Genomic DNA, 6,515 nt, shown 5'->3' with positions numbered 1-6,515 from the left:
CCAGCCGCCACAGCACCGCCCCCGCCGCGCCCGCTGTGTTCACCCCATTGGCTGCCAGACGCCGAGCTCCGCCCCACAGCCCCTTTGAGGCTTCGGATTGGGCCAGGGGAGCAAGGAGGTGGCACGCCCCCTAGAGCGCTCTAGGGGCCTCCCCTGAGCGTGCATTGGCGGCTTCCTCTATCAATCAAAGCGGGAGTACCTTCCTAATGAACTGAGAGGGCTGACGGGGGTCAAGATCTGCAACCTTAGGAAGACCTTGGTCCGCGCGTTTTGCGGCTTGAACCAGCTCCTAGGGGTGGGGGTTGCAGCAGGGCAGCACCGTGCCTGACTGGGAGCTCGGGGAACGTAGACTTTCAGAAAGTTTCTTCCGGTAGAAAACTCTGAAGGTATCCACTTGAGCCAGCTTAATTTAAACAGGGCCAAGAGTGCATCTCCATAGCAAGATACCCACATTTTTTCTCATTCTCACACTAAACTTGCTTGATAGTGGGGCTCTGGGGGTATAGCTCAGTTGGTAGAGGGCTTGTCTAGAGTGCATAAGGCCCTGGATTCAATCCCCAGCACACACACAAAAAAAACTTGCTTGATAGGATAGGATATTAACCCCATTCTGTGTACAGAGAGAAATAGTGAGTCAAATGGGCTAACATTTCCTGAACATCATTCTGGTGAGAGAGGATGGTAAGGGTATGCCCAAGTGAGGGTTGGGAAACTGAAGCCAGGTAACTTGCTGGGGATAACATGAAGTTTCATGTTAAGAGCAAATGGGCAAATGGCAGAGCCAGGACTAGAAGCCCAGATCCTCTGGACCAATGGCGGCCTGTGCTGGTCCCACATCACCATGTGAGAATGGTAATGAGGACTGTTGTAGCAATATGGAAAATGCTGGAATTAAAGTGTTAAAAGTAAAAGCAGGGGCTAGGATTGTGGGTTCAGTGGTAGAATGCTTGCCTAACGTGTGAGGCACTGGGTTCAATCCTCGACACCACATAAAAATAAATAAATAAATGTATTTTTAAAAAGTAAAAGCAGGGGCTGGGGTTGTGGCTCAGCAGTAGAGCGCTAGCATGTGCAAGGCACTGGGTTCAATCCTCAGCACCACATAAAAATAAATAAATAAAGGTATATAAAAAAAAGAAATTACAACTAATAATACTCTGGTATTTAAAAAAAAAGTAAAAGCAGGATAGATTTAAAAATGGCGGAAACTCTCTAATTATTACTGCATATGGATAGGAACTAGAAGAGTCACAAAGAAATAGTGGTTGTTCACCTTCTAGACTGTTCTGTTGCATTGTCCTTATAAGAACTGAGAAAGTAGCTGGGCACAGTGTAACACCCCTGTAATCCCAGGGACTCAGGAGGCTAAGGCAGGAGGGTTGAGAGTTCAAAGCCAGCCCCAGCAACTTAGCCAGGCCCTAAGCAACTCAGGGAGACCCTTTCTCTAAATAAAATATTAAGGAGTCTGGGGATGAGGCTCATGCTTAAGCATCCCTGGGTTCAATCCCTGGTACCAAAAAGAAAAGAACCAAGAAAGTTTGCCTAGTATGTGTGAGGCCCTGGGTCGGATCCCCAACCAGCAACAAACACACACACACACACACACACACACACACACACACATACACATACACACATACACAAATTGAGAAAGAAAGTAAAGAACCTAATGATAAGACAAACCACTGCCAAGAAGTCCCATGTGTTCTCTGGGACTCTATCCACAGGGACTTCTAGACCACCTGAGTGGACCCAGGCACCAGCTGGGTTCCCTGCCCTAAAGACCTGCCTAAGGTCAGCTGGTGCTGCAGAGCCATGCCCTGAGCAATCCAGAGGTGCCACCCAGGTTTCTGAGCACCAGTCTTTCTTGTGGCCGCTTGCTCTTCCAGTGCCCCGTGCTCACTGGCCTCACCATCACCCTAGCCACAGAAAGGCATCAAGCCCTTTTGGCCTCCTGGCCCCAGGGGTGAGGGGTCACTGCCTGGTCATGTGACCCATGCAGCAATGCAGTTGCTCTGCAAGCATCTGGCTCCTTTCACACTCCCCTCTTCTTATCTCCCCATCTCCTCAAAAGAAACAAAATTCCTCTTGTTTTCTGGAGCCCAGCAGTTTGATACTGTTTGCTAAATTCTTTGGGTTGGGGCACCTTTTATCCCAGCAGCTTATCCAGGTAGTTTTCATATGCAGCTCCCCTTTCTTTGCAGGCTGGGAACATTTCACAGTATCTCAGCCCAGCCACCTCCTTCAACCCTATTCAGGCAGCCTACAGCCCCCTGCAGCCTCTGCCCTTCTCCAGCTAGGGCCCTTGGGCAAGTCACTGCAGCTGCCTGAACTTAAACTTGCAGTGGTCTTGGAAGGGGGCCTGACACAGTCTCCACTTGTTCTGTGTGTTCCAAGACCCCTACACCTTTTGTAAAAGTGCTTCGACTTTTTTAAGAATTGTAGTCGAGGGACTGGAGTTGTGGTCCAGTGGTAGAGTGTTCGCCTAGCATGCATGAGGCACTGGGTTCCATCCTCATCACCACATAAAAATATATCGGGTCCACCTAAAACTAAAAAATACATATTAAAAAAAAAAAAGACTTGTGGTTGAGGACTGGGGATATAGTGCAGTAGTAAAGAGCATGTGCAGCATGCACCAGGCCCTGGGTTCAATCCCCAGCACCAATAAATAAATAAATTAAAAGAAAGAAAGAAAGAAAAGAAAAACAGAACATGTTCTTCGCATGTTAATATCTTGCAGACACCAAAGCGTTAACTGTTGCAGCTGGAGTGATGCATTTCTGGATGTACCCAGGAATGAAGCTTCCCTGCCAAGTGTGTAAAGATCTGAATTCCTCGAAAATGTGTCATTGATTAGGAGGCAATTGCTGCAGCCTTTCTTGCTTTGTTTTGGTTTGTTCCCTGGCCTATGTGCTCTGCTCACATAAAATTGTACCAGCGAGTACAACACTTCGCTCACACACATGCCATCCATCGACTAGAGCCTGCACCACCCAAAGGCAGTGGGATATGACACTTCAAGTGGACAAGGCTTCCCCAGGAGGCATCGCCAGGGTGCCCGGAATCAGGATCACTTCTCAGGAGTTCCTCAGTTGCTTCTTCTGCCTCCTGCTGTTTGAGGGCCAAATCTGGATGGTTACTGTCTAACTTTTACTAAGTGAAAAATCTCTTTTGCTGGGGTTAAGGTTACAATGTTACCATTTGTACCAACGTGAGCCAAGTGTCAAGAATTCCAAACTGACCTTTTGCAACTTTGAATGAAGACCTGACAAAGTCGAGATTTACTGGATACCTGTTAAAAATATCAATTCCCTCAGGAACTCTTTCTCCCAGCACCTTCTGCTCCTGCATAACAACCGCAGGGTGCCTTTCAGTCCAGGACCCTGAAAAAGGAGAAATGACACTTAGGATTCAGAGTGGGATCCCTGTTGGCTCCCAGGACCTCCTCGTCCCCTGAATAGCTCCTTACCAAGGTCCTTGTCTGCCCTTGATATTGAACCTCTGGCCTCCAGAACTATAAAGGTAAATTTCTGTAAGTCATCCAGTTGGTGGTACTTTGTCACTACAGCCACAGGAAATGAACTCCTGTGCTAGCGTTGGGCAGGAGAAAGCCATGGCTGAGGTTCCCCTCTCCTGTCTGCTTTCTAATATGGCCTCCATAGACTATCATAAGCACAGACACCTTTCATACTAGGGGAAAGGGAACGAAAGAGAGAAAGAGAGAGAGAGAAAGAAAGGAAGGAAGGGAGGAAGAGAGAGAATTGTTCCATAAACCTGAGCCTAGAGTTTAGATGACATATCTTCCTGCCATTCTGGGACAAAAACAAAGATGCATTTGAGTCCCTCTCCTCCTGTAGGCCATGCTAGCACACAGTCGGTGCTCTCTCCACCAGTGCTGTGACCACGCCACCTCAAGTAGAGGAAGCGCCCTGCCTGCAGCTCAGCAGCTGCAGCTCCTGCCCGCCCCCCATACCGCCTGCCCCAGGAGGAGTGTGGCTGAGGTCTCCTGCTGCTCAAGAGTGGACGAGTGGCAGTGGAGTTGGGCTTGGGACTCAGGTCAGCACCCTCTCCCAGCTGTTATGGGGGAGGGGGGTGCAGAGGAAGGCAGCCCCCTCCCCCCTCCAGGCTTCTGCCCAGCCCCTGCATCCCACGCCCACAGCCAGCTGCTCCTCCCAGGCTCTGTTCCTGCCCAGCCTCATCTCCTGCCCTCCTCTGCAAGAGCCTCCAGACCTAGTCTGAGACCCACATTCCACGCCAAGTAGCCCCTGGGGGCAGCAGGTGGGGAGGCCAACTCCATGTCCCTTTTAAGCAACTCTTCTGCCCAGACGACTTCCCATGGCACCCGCGTCCCCCTGCCTCTGGGTCTAGGCGATGGCAGGCCCAAGCCTACCATCTTTTTGAGTCATGTGACCTAGTGGTGTGCCCCCACAGTGATGAAGGACGGTTCCCCTCCTCTTCAGGAGCATGAATGATAGAGAGTAGACATAAAGTGGTGACAATTGCACATCAAAGTGTCCTGCTGGGCAGCAGCGGGCAGGTCAGGAGAGTGGCAGGACAAGTCCTTGATGAGCATCTGGGGCCACAGAACAGCAGAGCCAGAGGACCCCAAAGAGAGGGAGGGAGGCCTACCCTGCCTCCAGGTGAGGAAGCCGAGGCCCAGGGAACTCAGGCGACTGCCAGGGGGCTCCCAGAGAACAGAGGCCCCCCCGAAACTTGGGCCCCCGGGCTCCTCGAGTTCTTCCCTCAATGAACCAAACTCTCCCCCTCTTCTGTCTGGTTTAATTCACCAGAAACACACTAGGCCTGGATTAAGAAGCACCCCCACTTCCAAGTGAGTCCTGGTGGGTGGAGTCCCGGAGAGGGGTTGTGCTCGAGAGAGATGGGCTGAGCGGGGCATGGGGGATCCTGCGAGGCTTCTGAGAAGAGGACTTTCAGCAGCTCCTCAGAAAAAAGAAGGACTTGGAGGGTGTCTGAGGGACACGTAAAGGGACAGAGAGGGTAAAGTGCCAGAGCACAAGTGCACAGACCCCCCCTACAGCTCCAGACCATAGTCAGGGTGGCCAGAAGGGCCTTCACCCAGTGCCCTACCTGCTCCGGGGCCTGGAGTGCAGTAAGCTGCACCCCCTGTCCCTCTGCAGGTCTGGACGCACCCTTCCTGTTGTGACAACTCTATTCTCTGTGCAACTGGTTCCAGCCGGGGGCAGGGTTTCAGATTGCAGCACGTGCACTCATTAGGGCTGATGGGAGTAGGCCTGGGCACTGGGCAGTGCCTGTCCGCCTGCCAAGCCAGGCCTGGGTGAGTTACAGCTCCGGGCATTCCTGCTCGTGCCCAGACCCGGACACCAGCGCCGGCCCCTTCCTGGGGCACAGCTCCCCACTCACTCATGCATGCAGCCCGTGGGTCAGCCACCTTCTGGGACAGACCCTGCAGGACGGGGTGAGCCCAGGAAGAGCTGCAGAGCTGAACTGGCTGCCACACAACTGGCCCCCTCGGAGCTCAGTGCTTTCTACCTAGCCACAACCCCACTCTGCACTCAGGACACGGAGGCTTAGAGAGGTAAAGGTCATGCAGCTCTCAGAGAGTGCCAAAGCCACACCTGTAACACCGCCCCAGGCCATGCTGAGTCTCCAACAGAGAGAGAAACCTGGACTCCCCAGGCTCTCCCACCAGGGGCCTCTGGGAGCACAGCCTTGGTTAAGCAGAGCCCTCTCCCACCTCCTGGCTCGGACCCCTCAGCCCCACCCCATCTGCTAACGAGCCCACCCAGACAAAGGTGAGAAAGAACCTTCCAGAAGACCCCAGACCACCTCTGACATTGCAGCCACAATTTCTGAGTGAGCAGAAGTCTCCTCCCCTCCCTCTTCTCTTGCTCTCTTTGTCAAACTACAGTTGTGTAATGTCTGCATTTTTTTTTTTTTAAATACTTGCATCCTCTCCTCAACCAGATGATGAGGACCTGAGGCCATGCATAAGAGTCTGGGTGTTATCCTTTGAATGTGACCCCCCAAAATTCACATGTTGAGAATTGGATCCCCAGTGTGACAGTGTTGGGACGTCATGGAATCTCCCCCCTCATGAGTGGAGTAATGTCCTTACCACAGGAGTGGGTTTGTCACAAAAACAGACTTGTCACCTATAATCCAGTGACTGGGGAGGCTGAGGCAGGAGGATCCAAATTCAAGGCCAGGGCAACTTAGCAAGATCCTATTCCAAAATAATAAATAAAAATGGCTGGGGCTATGGCTCCGGGTAGAGCAGCCCAGGGTTCAATCGAAAGAAAGAAAAGGTCGCTGGAAGGAGGGGAAGGAAAACAAGTCAGCCAACAAATGCCTCCTGTGAGGGCTGAGGCCTCAGGGGAGAGAAGAATGGGTGGTGAGTTCTGTTAGCAGCTCAGAGGAAGGACAGACAGTGTGGCCAGGAGCCTTCTCAGCGCTAGAGAAAAACAGGGCCACGTCTTTTTTTTTTTTTTTTTTTTTAATTAATAGGCTTTCTTTTCTTTCTTTCTTTCTTT

Source organism: Marmota marmota, unplaced genomic scaffold (assembly GCF_001458135.2).
Source record: "Marmota marmota marmota unplaced genomic scaffold, marMar, whole genome shotgun sequence".
In the NCBI taxonomy this organism is placed as follows: domain Eukaryota; kingdom Metazoa; phylum Chordata; class Mammalia; order Rodentia; family Sciuridae; genus Marmota; species Marmota marmota.
The sequence above is the reverse complement of the archived record's forward strand: the minus strand, read 5'-3'. Positions refer to the sequence as shown.